Source organism: Lacerta agilis, chromosome 3 (assembly GCF_009819535.1).
Source record: "Lacerta agilis isolate rLacAgi1 chromosome 3, rLacAgi1.pri, whole genome shotgun sequence".
NCBI classification, from domain to species: Eukaryota; Metazoa; Chordata; class Lepidosauria; order Squamata; family Lacertidae; genus Lacerta; species Lacerta agilis.
Genome location: NC_046314.1, coordinates 50374067 through 50387066, shown reverse-complemented (window position 1 = coordinate 50387066; position 13000 = coordinate 50374067). Strand labels below are relative to the sequence as shown.

The 13000-nt window shown below is 41.2% G+C and overlaps 1 protein-coding gene across 2 annotated transcripts in view; it reads left to right on the top strand.

The window, feature by feature from the left end:
• HS3ST5 (heparan sulfate-glucosamine 3-sulfotransferase 5) overlaps positions 1-13000 on the top strand; it is a 137587-nt gene that overhangs the window by 40953 nt on the left and 83634 nt on the right. The window lies entirely within an intron of this gene.

The window sequence follows — 13000 nt, the reverse complement described above, 5'->3', positions numbered from 1 at the left end:
AATGATTTAGTCATGATTTACTCCAGTTTGGAACAGAAAGCAACAATATATTACTATCCAAGCAGCCAGTAATCGAGTTGTAAAGCTATGTATTTTTGCCCATAGATGAACTAGAGCAGTTTGTCATCCAAGACTGCATATGGCAGTTCCTCCATAGGCCACAAAAGCCACAACCAAACAATTTGAGTTGAATATTTTATGCATTGAAGGCATGGAAGACTCTGTAAATTTGAAGTCAAGCAATGAAAAGAGAGAGAAGTAACAGTCTCTGAAGACAAAACGCAAGCTCTGAAACTATTTTTTTTTTCTTTTTAAAAAAATGGCCTGGAAAGCTCAGTGTTTCAGTGCATAATATATTTGCAAACTATTCAGGAGCCACTTAATATAAACAAACAAGAAAGCTGAGCACTATTGCCAACAATGGGAATGTGGGACTGTTTTTCTATATAATGCAAGTAGTATATAATATCCTTCAGGTGAGCACCAGAGCTGTAGAAACCTTGATTACAAAGCTTGAAATGCTTTGTAATCATATTGTCAGATTTTCCTTGGCCGGGATCCAAACCTGTTGAAAAAGCTGTTCCACTCACACAGAGGGGCTTTTAAGCACTTCCTTTCAAGCCCAGCCCCAAAGACCAATCCCAAGTGTGAGAAGACTTCCAAACAACTACTTTATGTGTGGCTGCAATTGGATTTTCTCTTCCTGCACATTCCGTAGCACTTTCACTACTCATGCACAGGGTTTGGGAAGTATTGTGGTGGATCTGAATTGTGAATATTTTAAAAAATGTCCACCTTTTCCCAGTGAGCATGAAATTATCACCAGTAGTATACAAGCTCAGTAGTATAAAAAATAAGTAACCTGGGAATAATCGCTCCAGTTTTGGCAGTTATTTCCTCCTTAATTCTCACTGTCACAGATAAAAAATATTAGCCTCTATCAATGTCACCAATGGGATTTTTGCTCCCAGCAAATATTTAACATAGAATTGAACTAACCTTCCTGGTAGTTTGGCCAACAAAAGACCAATCATTTGCTGAAAAGCTCCAGTGTAGAAATTGCAAAACAGAAGGAAGGACATGTTCCACACATTCCACCTCCTGGTTGTTTCTAGGGCATACCTCTAGGAAAATCAGCATAGCTACCCCAGAGCATCTGAAAAGATGAAACATTCAATCTGGCCAGAGTAAAAGCTCTGCAGTATTTAGCTACATGTGAATTCCTAAAATAAGCAACTACCTGAAAAAGAACATTATAGGAAATGCTCAAGGAGCAATGTGAGCAGTTTATACATGTGAGCCAAAGGGTCCTGAAAGGAAATATCCTAGAATTTTTGTTTTACCAGAGCTGGTACAGAATTAAATATCATTTGAAGAAGGAAAGAAGGATGCAACAAGATTTTTGGGCAATAGACTTAGTGTATACACTATAATAGCTATCGTTGGGTAATATGGTAGCCACCAAGTTGGTATTTTAAAGACAAAGATCTTGAACCAAAGTTTTAAGGCTGCCAACCAAACTCTTATCTCAAAAGGACATCATCCTGTTTCCAGTAATATAGCTGCATTAGGAACACATCTTGGAATATGTAAAAGGACTTGTGAGAATTTAGCTTGAGTATCATTTAATTCCAACAACACTCCATTAATTCAAATAGGAGTGCCATAAAGCACTGAAATAACCACAGGAATATATTGACACTCTTTAGTGTATAAAAAGCACACTATAGCAGACTGACTCACTGAAGTTTCCTGAGAAGCAAAGGATCTATGTGAAGCCTGAGAGATAAAATGATGGAATACCACCCCCCAAAGTGAGCACGAAATGGATTGGATACATCTGAACCACCAAAATCTACATTTTTTCAATCCGTGAATTATATACCCAAATTGTCATGTGGTCATTGTTTCTACTATCAGAGCTCACACTCACGGGCAGCCCATCTTATTTCACTAGGGCCATTTTTAACATATGCACTGGGGTGCAAAGATCCACCTAGCACACCCAAATATAGTTTAGCCGCCCCCAAATTAACTTTTATTGAGCTTTTTTGGAAGGGGGGAACCCACAGTTGTTGAGTTTTTTTAGGGGGGACTCGTCAGGAATATTTGATGCTATGGAGTAACACAGCGACAGTGGAGGGGGGCGGGGACTTTTGCTCCATTGCTTTTCACTGCCGCCGATCTAGAGGGACCGGTATACGGTAGGTATACAATTGCCACCACCCCCCAGAAATTGGCGCCCGGGTGCTCCGCACCCCTTGCAGCTAGACTGCTGACTGGGGCAGCTGCCGAGACCATATAACACCAGTCCTGAAAGACCTACGTTGGCTCCCAGTACCTTTCTGAGCACAATTCAAAGTTTTGGTGTTGGCGTTTATAGCCCTAAATGGCCTTGGCCCAGTATACCGTATTTTTTGCTCCATAAGACACACTTTTTTCCTCCTAAAAAGTAAGGGGAAATACCTGTGCGTCTTATGGAGCGAATGGTGGTCCCTGGAGCTGAATTGCCCAGGAGCCAAAAGCAGATTGTGCTTTTTATTTTACAAAGAGAAAAGGGAGTGTTGAAAGGACCCCGCTTAGCAGCTGATCAGAAATAGATCGGGAGAGAGATAAGAGTCCCGGCTCCCTTTCAGCCCCGCCCTCCTTTGTTGAATGTGCTGCAGAGGGAGGTTGTTTATTTCCCCAGGACATGTGACTGGCTGATTAGATTATCTGTCTGGAAACAGTAGAAATGGCTCCTTTTCCTTAAGATTTTTCAGAAATGTGAGTTAAACCCCATAAAAATGGGGCTTTTCCTCTTTGTTTTTCCCCCTTTGCAAAAGGAGCTTTGCTTTTCCCCCTTTGCAAAAAAAGCTGCAAAACCTTTAGCTGATCCTCAAAAAAAAAACCAAAAAACAAACAAACCAGGGCTTTTCCCTTTGCAAAAAAGCTGCAAAGCCTTTAGCTGATCCTAAAAAAAGGCCTTTTGCCTTTGCAAAAACAGCTGCAAAACTTTCAGCTGATCCTCAAAAAAGGCAGGGCTTTTCCCTTTGCAAAAATGCTGCAAAACTTTTAGCTGATCCTCAAAAAAACAACAACAAACAAACAGGGCTTTTAGAGGAGGAAAACCAGAAAAATGTTTTTTTCCTGGGTTTCCTCCTCTAAAAATGAGGTGCGCCCTATGGTCCAGTGCGTCCTATGGAGCGAAAAATACGGTACCTGAAGGAGCGTCTCCACCCCCATCGTTCTGCCCGGACACTGAGGTCCAGCGCCATGGGCCTTCTGGCGGTTCCCTCACTGCGAGAAGCAAAGCTACAGGGAACCAGGCAGAGGGCCTTCTCAGTAGTGGCGCCCGCCCTATGGAACGCCCTCCCTTCAGATGTCAAAGAGATAAACAACTACCTGACATTTGGAAGACACCTGAAGGCAGCCCTGTTTTAGGGAGGTTTTTAATGCGTGAAATTTTAATGTATTTTTAATCTTTGTTGGAAACCACCCAGAGTGGCTGGGGAAACCCAGCCAGATGGGCAGGGTGTTGTTGTTGTTCAGTCGTTCAGTCGTGTCCGACTCTTCGTGACCCCATGGACCAGAGCACGCCAGGCACGCCTATCCTTCACTGCCTCCCGCAGTTTGGCCAAACTCATGTTAGTAGCTTCGAGAATACTGTCCAACCATCTCATCCTTTGTCGTCCCCTTCTCCTTGTGCCCTCCATCTTTCCCAACATCAGGGTCTTTTCCAGGGAGTCTTCTCTTCTCATGAGGTGGCCAAAGTACTGGAGCCTCAACTTCAGGATCTGTCCTTCTAGTGAGCACTCAGGGCCGATTTCCTTGAGAATGGATAGGTTTGATCTTCTTGCAGTCCATGGGACTCTCAAGAGTCTCCTCCAGCACCATAATTCAAAAGCATCAATTCTTCGGCGATCAGCCTTCTTGATGGTCCAGCTCTCACTTCCGTACATTACTACTGGGAAAACCATAGCTTTAACTATACGGACCTTTGTTGGCAAGGTGATGTCTTTGCTTTTTAAGATGCTGTCTAGGTTTGTCATTGCTTTTCTCCCAAGAAGCAGGCGTCTTCTAATTTCGTGACTGCTGTCACCATCTGCAGTGATCATGGAACCCAAGAAAGTGAAATCTCTCACTGCCTCCATTTCTTCCCCTTCTATTTGCCAGGAGGTGATGGGACCAGTGGCCATGATCTTAGTTTTTTTGATGTTGAGCTTCAGACCATATTTTGCGCTTTCCTCTTTCACCCTCATTAAAAGGTTCTTCAATTCCTCCTCACTTTCTGCCATCAAGGTTGTATCATCAGCATATCTGAGGTTGTTGATATTTTTTCCGGCAATCTTAATTCCGGTTTGGGATTCATCCAGCCCAGCCTTTCGCATGATGAATTCTGCATATAAGTTAAATAAGCAGGGAGACAATATACAGCCTTGTCGTACTCCTTTCCCAATTTTGAACCAATCAGTTATTCCATATCCAGTTCTAACTGTAGCTTCTTGTCCCAAATAGAGATTTCTCAGGAGACAGATGAGGTGATCCAGCACTCCCATTTCTTTAAGAACTTTCCATAGTTTGCTGTGGTCGACACAGTCAAATGCTTTTGCGTAGTCAATGAAGCAGAAGTAGATGTTTTTCTGGAACTCTCTGGCTTTCTCCATAATCCAGCGCATGTTTGCAATTTGGTCTCTGGTTCCTCTGCCCCTTCGAAATCCAGCTTGCACTTCTGGGAGTTCTCGGTCCACGTACTGCTTAAGCCTGGGCAGGGTACAAATAAATAATAATAATAATAATAATAATAATAATTATTATTATTATTATTATTATTATTATACCCCAAGGTAAAGATGGTCCTGTATTTCACTATCTGAGTTGAAATGGGAATGCGCCGCCCCCTGCCTCCCCTGTGCCCCGCCCCCTCCAGTTCTGCCATGTGCTAGAAATCTGGGAGCATTCTGTGAGGCATTCCCATTCATTGGGGGAGGGGTGAATTGTTTCATTCTGCAGTGGAAGTGGTGGAACAGAGAGCAACACGTTCCCATTTTGCTTCAGGAAGGCAGTGTAAGTGGTAGGGTGGCCTGAGATGGGTGCTTCACCCTGCCTCACTAGTTAGCCAGCTCTGCTCTCAGTTCTATCTTCCTGTTGGCTTTTCCTCTGTTTTATTTCCTGTGTGTACAGTAACAAGGAGTACCTATTACTAGAGAAGAAATTAGAAAATAACACAGTTTTGATCCCTCTCTGGGAATAATTGGGACCATCTCCAATAGCCCATAGAATGCTGATCTTACACCACCTTAGATTCCCCCCCCCCCCACCTTGCACAGTTTTGCCTGGTTTGGCTGTAAATGGCTTTTTAGAGTCTTGGGCAGAGTTCTTACCCATCACCTGGTCCTTTGTTTTTTGTTTTGTTTTTTAACTGGAGATGCCAAATATTGAACCTGCAATCTTGGACATGCAACACGTGTTATAGCACTTAACTAGATGCCTCAAGAATTTGGGTTTGACTGTTTCTTTATGGTGAGTTCACATGGTACAATTTGTCCTTTTCATTTTCCTATTGAGAGTCATCCATTATTATTTCAGTGCACACTCTAAAACTAACCTTTTTATTACTGGAAGACTGGTGTTAATACCTTAAACTTCCTAGGAATTTTGTTTCAGCATACAGCCTGCCTGACATTTTCCACTTCAGAAGACCTCAGGTCAATGTGTTGTGGCAAAGCATATAGCTCTAGTGGCATTTCATCGCCTTCAAATAGTTCATGTCATTTAAACATTTCATGACATAAATGTTAATTTTTTCAGTGTGATCATTTCTGAGGCATGGCATATAATTGAGATGCTGCTTTGGCATAGCATAGTTTATTAATACTTAATCAGAAGATAGAAGTATTTTGGTGCAGAAATTTGAAACAGGTTCTGTATTTTACAGCCTAACATAGGTTGATAATGGCTCAAAAGTATTTTCACTTGGGATTTTTATTGTTCTTCTAGCAGGAATAAATCTGGCTCTCCCCTCCGGCTAGCAGTACACTTCTCATAGTTTGATAATCCAGTCTCACTGAGCTCTGAATCCCTTTCCTCCCATGTGAACGGCACACAAATTTGTGACTCAAGTTGGCCCATCAAAGTGCAGAGCTGTGGATTGCCTTGTATTTGCATCTAGGTTCTGTGCCATAAGGCTAACAAAAATCAGAAACCTTTCATACATTACTTGAGGCAAGCCTAGATTTGCCAGGAGGGCTTTGCACTACAACAGTCTTCATCCAATCACAGTTTCCTAACAAGGGTACTTGTATGATAAACACAATTGCTGCAATTCACCTGTTATAATCTTAGGTGTGCATTTCAAGCATTGTATGGATACAGTATATCTAAATTTGTAAATATGTGAAGTGGTCCTTATTATCTAGCATGCCATTCACATGAGTGGTGATCTCTGCTGCATTTTCCTATATTTTCTCCATGATCATTTGTTTCCTGAATCCTTTTTTCATATAGGTATGAATATTACTGCACGTTATAACATGTTCAGTGTATCATAACAACTGGCCATTTAGCTATATATTGACTGAATACCTGATAGGAAGGCTGAGTTTTGAAAGCACAAGGAGGCACTTGCATTCCAATCATAACATTGGTTAAGCTTGTTTTCATTGCAGTAGATGCCAATTAAATTACTGATTTTCATAATTATATTTCATCATGGTAAGAGTCGATAATGAATGTTGTCACACTCAAGCTAAGTTATTACTGTATAGGAGCTCAGGTCTTCCTTCTGTTGATATACTAATCCAAGAGTTTGCAAACAACACATTATTCTTTTTTTTTAATGTGGATTTCAGCAGCTTACAATTATATCCATTCTACCACATGTTGAATTGTTTATTAATTGAATAAGCTCAGCAATGCTGAAATGTGTCAGTATTTTGGTAAAATCACACATTATCTCTAGTAAAAACTCTTTCGTTTGAGGAATCTATATTACTGCCCCAAAGAGACTGGAGGCACAGCAGTGCTTTAGTGTCGGGATAACCAGTTGCTGGAGAGCCTGCTCCCACTGGTTATGAGGGTTGCTTGAAGGTCGTGAGGAGTTTTAGGAATACCCAGTAGTTGAAGGGCTGAAGAGGATAGCAATAGGCAGCAAGAAATAAAGCAAAAGGTGTGGCCGAACAAGCAGAAGGAGGCCAAAATAAATCGGACTGCAGTCAGTTGTTGAAGTGTGTTCACTGAACGCGAGCTCTCCCAACTACTCTCTGCCCTCTCTAACAGAGGCAGGGGCCATTTATTGACAAATTATACAGTGTCACCAACTCAGCATCAACCAATTGCAACGCAGCATTAACGAGCCCTTCCGGGCGGGAAACCAGCCTTGCAGCCGTTAGCAGGAGGCTTCCTGGTGCGCTTTTGGGAGCGTGGAGGGATCCCAGCTCTAACTCCGGCCGGATCTTCTCCTTCTGCGCGGCAGCACGGATGGATTAGTGCAGCGGCTATCGCGCGCAGGAAAACCAAAACATATTCCCACACTTCAGGCTGCTCAGCCTCCTTGCCTTACAGCTGACGCATGGGGTAGTACAACAGCTGCTTTCTTGCATGTCCTCCAGCTTCCAGCTGGCCCCAAGGCTTCAACTCAAGATATTTTGGTCTGGATTGGAGAGAGTGATGGAAAACGGGGGGGGGGGGGGGAATGGCATTTAGAGGCATTCTAGAGGGTACTCCCCACTTATGTGATTTTCGCTTATGTGCACAGGGCCCCGCATATGTAGGGGGCACCTGTAGGTTTTCCATAGGAAATGGCAATTTTGTAGAGCGCTTCTGGACTTTGGTTGTGCCACATGGCCTGGAAGCACTTCCCATAGCCTGCTACTAAAAGCATATTTTAACCTTTACTGACTAAATTTTCACTGCCGTTCAGGTCTTGAAAATAGTTTGTTTATTTATTTATATTTCTAAAAGTATGTATATACTGCCCACTCATATATCAAAGCAGTGCACAACATATAGTATTGTAAAGCAATACAAAATAATTGCAAGAATTATTCTAAAAAAAGAGGGGGAGGGATTAAACAACTGAATAATAGACTTGTTGGCATGTTGTTGTTATATTCCTCCAATCTGAGCTAGTTATTCTGGCTGGACGAGAACTTGATTGAATGTTTCCAACTTCCTTTGTCCTTGGAGGTTCATGTGCCTCTGAAAATAAGTTTCTGATGGTTGGGGAACCCTCTGGAGCTGGAAGGGGAAATCAGCAGGGGGCTTGCACAAGCTGAGGTGCGTTTTGTGCTCATACAAAAGCACATTGGATTCCAAGCCATCAATTTTAAAAGCCATTTGCTTTATTTTTATTTGTGGCTGAAGAAAAGCTCTGTAAATCTAAATCCCCTAAGCATTTTATTTAGGAACAAATATCATTCCCAAGGATGGTTTTATCTTTTCCATTCTGAAAGTATGACAGTTAAATATTCTTGTCAGTTGCTCGAAGGATTAAAAAGCCTATTAAAGCATCTGAAAGGGTGTTTTTCTCTCTCTCTCTTTGCTGGTTTCCATCTCTGCCTTTCTCTCATTATTGGTTCTTTCTTTATAAATATTCATACTTTATCTAGAACTAATCGGTACTATGTTCTCAAATTAGCTGAGATGTTTGCCTTGGTGTACAGCCAATTAGCAGGAATCCAGGGATGTTATCCATTGACAGCTGGAAAGAGATCTCTAACAGCAGCATAAGGGGCTCCAGTATTACATAGCATTGGTGCATTAAGATTACATATTAGGATTTTAATCAGAATTCTCTCTACTGTTTTTAATTAGCAGTGTTTACTGGGAGGACATTGCAAAAATTGTATTCTTAAAACAACAGATAAAGGCAGATGTAACAGCTGTGATAGACTTTTGCTCTCCAGGAGTACAATAGTAGCTTTGCACATTTGCAGCAGAAGCAAACTGTAAATGACACAAAAGGCCACTTTACAGCTCCCCAGAAGTTGTTTTATTCCTCTGTGGAGAATGTTAGAGCTTCAAAGAATCAACCATCTAGCCTGAAGACAGGCATTCCTCCTCCACTCCGTAGTCTCACTCCTGGTACACTCCCTGTGCCACTGTATCAGTGAACAGCTGTGGACGGTGGCATCTGGTTCTGTAGGTTCACAGGTAGTTGCTTGTGGGAGTCTTGGCCTGGGCCGTCTTTACCTGGGGGCGCAAGGGGTGTGGGGCACCCGGTTGCCAAATTCTGGGGGCGCCAGGCGCCCACCACTGAAGCCGCCTAAGCTCTTAACTATCTACCTGTTATGAAATAATAAATAATTTTCATCAAGCTAGAAAAACAAAATACATATATGCCTAGTTATTACCGAAATGTATACCTACTGTTTCACTATAGGACTTTTGACTTTGTGTGCTCATTTGCCAAAGACGCGCTGCACCAGCGGTGGCGCTTATCATTCACAATGGCGCATTTTAATTTCATCACTTACAGTTCAAATTCGTTTAGAGAAATGGTTAAAAAAATAGTGTTTATTTTCACTAATTGTCAGCATTTTCTTTGACTAACTACTTAGTACTTAGGGCTCTACTACACATGCATTTCAGCACACGATTTTAGTTTTCCATTTCCGCAAAAACACGCCTAGAGCACAAACTATGAATTCCGTAAGCTGCATTTTTCTTTTCATTTTATGATGAATGCTAAGTGAGAAACACATTTCTTTTTCTTCCCTTCTTTCGTAAACAATAGATAAGGCGTAAGCGTGGTGTCTGACATAAGCATAATAAAAGTTAATTTGGGGGCGCTGGGTGGCTCTTTGCACCCCAGCAGCACATATGCTAAAGATGGCCCTGGTCCTGGCAGTGACCATACAGGACCTGCTGGTCTAAGAGGAACTTCTGAGGAATCCTGTTTGACAGCTTAAGGCACAGTGGTCCCCTGATCACCAGCAGCTGGCTTTGAGCCTTGAACATGACCTGACTCCTTAGCTGGTGCCTCTGCAGCCTCCATGCTTGCTCTGTTAGCACATGCTCTGTTATCAGGAGTGTTCCATGGGCCTTGCTCTCCAAGTTACATTGTGATTTCTGTAGGACTGCTATGATGGATTTCCAGATCATAGCATTTCCTGATAATAGGCCCATATTCTTCATGACGATAGGAACTAAGCAAAATGGCATTCATTTCTTTGGTACTTATCTGCTTTCAGAAAATATGGATGCTTCTGCAAAGAATGAATAATCAGGGTAGATAAAGTTGTAAATATTTATGTTTCTGGAAGCATCGTGAGAAGAGGAGGGGAGTGTTTATCTCATGACTCGATTAGATTGCTATAATCTTTTCAGATTAAAAAAATTCATTAAACCCCATAATAAAATCCAAAAATGAACAAATCCCAAACCATTATACCATTGAGATTGTAGATAAAAGAAGAATGTGAAGATACAATGTTTGCTGTTGTGTAATGGAATAAAGGTGTGCAGTACATATTTCTGAAAGTTGCATTAATATGACCTCAAAACGCCCTTTGAGAATCTACTTTGAGCAAAAACACCTCGGTTAGAGTAGTAAAGCCCTTCAATAACATTTATCATTTGTTATTTGTACAAGTCATACAACTTTGCTTCTTTGGTGTTAGAGATCCCACTTGAAAAATGTCTGTACTTTATAGCTTTATACATTACAAGGTTACATTTTTGCTGTGAAGTTTTTTTTAGTTAAAAAAATCATTTATTTAATATTTACTGTCTTGATAATCATTTCAAAACAATTGTACATGCTAGTTTGGTTTGACTTCCTGTACTGTTACTAAGAGACCATGCAGACCAGCCTTTCTCAGCCTGGATGGCAACTTCCATCAGCCCCAGCCAGCATAGTCAGTGGTTAGAGCATACCTTTCCAAACTTTCCATGTTGGCAACGCACTTTTTAGACATGCATCATTTCATGACACAGTAATTCAGTTTTATTAGCAAACCAGAGGTTAAACTAGCCCATTTCGAGCCCTAGGAGGAGTGTGGGGAGCATTCATGCAAGACACCTACACACTGCAGCCAACACACTAATGTGCCATGACACACAGTTTGGAAAGCTCTGGGTTAGAGGATGGTGGGTACTGCAGTCGAACAACGGTTGGAGGACACCATTTTGACTGCTGCTCATCTAACTGTAGTCCAACAACAGTTGCAGCAGCCACCCTCATTTAGAGAGATTCCCTTGAGTTTATTCACTGGGAGACTAGCCAATGCTATATCCTCAAATGCTGAAACACTGCATGAGAGGGTTCAAGTAGGTGCTCTTTTTGTATAAAGAGGTAAAACCCTTGCTCTCATTGGCTCCCACTAGTGGCAGTAGAAGCATGGTAGATAATGGATTTGATCTTAAGGTAAGTTAATTTAAGGAAGTGTAAGAAATTAGAGTTTCCTGCTCCCTCCTCCCCTGCAGCCACTTGTGTAAAAGTTTCTCTGGAAAGATGAGAAACACTCATTAACATTGTGGGGTGGGGCACGGAGGGCTGCTGAGCAGTAAAATTAAATCAGTGTGTATCCAAGGCAGGAAAGTTCAGCTGAAATCAAGTCTGGATTCCTTCATTTATTTATTAATTTTTAACTGTGTTCTATTGAGAACAAATGTATGCCTTGAACACAGGCTTTGCTATCATGCTTTAACTACTTCATACACATTCCAAGTCAGTAAATAGTAGTAAACAGATAGATGTTTTCCTAATGCTACTGATGTTCATTTCTTTCTTCTGCTTAGTGATGAAGGATAGAAAGCTTCCCAAGCCAAGCACTGGAAATGTTGCGGTGCTTGGGATGCAGAATTATGGGTAGAACCTTTCATATCAAGGCTGACACCTTCACTTTTATTGAACAACACTGCATCTCAATTTAAATGAAGATTTATTTATTTGTATGATGTGAGCTAAATGTGCTCTCAAGAGGAGGAGGAAGTGGAAGCTTTTATTTTAAATTCAGTCTACTTTCCACTTATCAGCTTAGCTTGCCTCTTAAATACTGAGTTCAAGATTTCACTGGGAGGAAACATTTCAAAAAGCTTCTTTCCTAAAGCATAGATAATCTTTTCTATATAATGGCAGTCTTTTCAGAAGACAGGATAATGAATGCACAGGGCAAAGTGCATGTCCTTTAAAAAAATAAAATAGCATGTACTTCAGTAGCAACTCGTACATTTTCTTCTTTTTGCCTAATTGTCAAATCACTTTTTTAACTAAGGGGAAGAAGTAAACATTACACACAAATATGTGCAGCAAAGCCCCAAATGTTTTGAACCCAAATTAATATAAACATATTTTAAAGATTAAAAAAACAACCCAATTCAATATCTTTGGTACCTTACCCCAAACAAATTAAATGAGATAACTCAAAATAATTGTTGGAGATGTAGGACACAAAGGGCAGATTACTTACATATATTCTTGAGCTGCCCAAAAGTTCTGAATCTCTGGACCCCTTATATGTAGCAACTGTAAATCCACAAGTGATATTACTGGAATATTTAAAAGATCAGGTGCAAAGTGTGTATCTTGAAATAATAGTTATTTTAAGCTGCAGAAACCTGTGTTGCCAAAAACTGATAAAAGAGAAATCCCCCCAATGGTAACCTGTTGGTTTGGGGGCAGGGAGTGTACAATCTGATCAAATTAACATACTGTAGGAGAATTCATAACAAGCAGCCTCTACCCATGCTGTCCCCACCACTTCTTATCTGCTCTTCTTTGTTGTTATTCTAGTGGAGGTTACTGTGTAGAAGTGGATTGGACAGACAAATAAATAAATAAATAAATGGCTGACACTGACTGCCTTCCAAGTTTACACCATTTGTTTTAAAAGAGAACATCAAATTGGGGTGGGCATTTATAGATGGACAATGCTGATCAATACAGTTGCATTCCTATATCCCAGTCTTCCTCACCCTAGTGCCCTCCAGAGGTGTTGGACAACAACTCCCATCAGCCCCAGCTAGTATGGTAAAAAATCAGGGAGGATGGGAGATGTAGTCCAAAACACCTGGAAAG